At 54.1% G+C, this 1017-nt stretch overlaps 1 non-coding gene across 1 annotated transcript; it reads left to right on the top strand.

Annotated features, from left to right (window-relative positions):
• The first annotated feature begins 360 nt into the window (after window positions 1-360).
• On the top strand, window positions 361-527 carry LOC122143321. The gene has a single exon (XR_006159107.1). It is a non-coding gene; the product is annotated as a U1 spliceosomal RNA (small nuclear RNA).
• Window positions 528-1017: the final 490 nt, after the last annotated feature.

The following is a 1017-nucleotide window of genomic DNA, read 5'->3' as shown; positions in this document are numbered from 1 at the left end:
GGATGCATCCACCTGAGGTCTTGGAGTCTTTCACTAGCGAGCTGATGCATCGAATCAGGTGTGTTTGGTTAAAGGAGTCATCTAAAACAGATGACACCCGATTCTGATCTTCGTGTCTCTACTAATGAGCTGATGATCTGAATCAGGTGTGTTTGATTAAGGTGACATAGAACACATTCAGGCAGTGTTGGGGGGGCCCTCCAGGAACGCGGTTGGGAAACATCGGCTGGTGCCAACGCTTGGCAGTTTGCAGGCCAGTAGCGGAAGGCAGCCGTCCCTTCCTTTGCTAGGGGCGGGATTCACCGCTGATGAGGACGCGGAGACGGAAATGGTGTCTTCTGACTGGCCGCCTGGGCCTTCATACTTACCTGGCAGGGGGAGACACCATGATCAAGAAGGCGGTTCACCCAGGGGCTTAGGCTTCGCCCATTGCACTGGACGCAGCTGACCCCATGCGAAATTCCCCAAATGTGGGAATCTCGACTGCATAATTTATGGTTGGCTTCTTACTTTCGGGTTCTCAATGATCCAGAGAGCTGTTCAGTGGATTCCCATTCCTCTCTGAGTTATAGCCATTTTAGCAACCTGGGCCATACGACCTTCGGAACGCTTTGAGGGCCCCTCGCCATGTATGGAAATTTCACTTTTTTTGATGATTATTGACCAATAGACCTAGAGAATCTTTCTGTGCTGCTTTCGGTCTGGGACTGGGCCAAATACCTGGTGCCGGGTTTGCAAAAGAAGGTTTTCATTAAAATCCAAAATAGCCGGTACTCCTCAGCTTACAGAGCGACCTGCCACTCGGTGACCTGCCTCTCGTCTCGCTCGGAGCCAAGGATTCCTGGCGACATGAGGGCACGCGGTTTCCGCGACGAACCGCTTGGGAGAGTTACGAAGCGATGCCAGACTGCAGAGCAGAGCCACCGGCTACCGATCAAGGAGCCAGGACGCAGACGGGAGGGTCCACCGCCCCCCAGGCCCCTGACTTACCAAAGCCGATGGGCGGCCATGTCCCGC

The sequence above is a fragment of the Cyprinus carpio genome, unplaced genomic scaffold, assembly GCF_018340385.1.
Source record: "Cyprinus carpio isolate SPL01 unplaced genomic scaffold, ASM1834038v1 S000001517, whole genome shotgun sequence".
NCBI lineage: Eukaryota > Metazoa > Chordata > Actinopteri > Cypriniformes > Cyprinidae > Cyprinus > Cyprinus carpio.
Note: the sequence above shows the minus strand (reverse complement) of the source record. Positions and strands in the feature narration are given on the sequence as shown.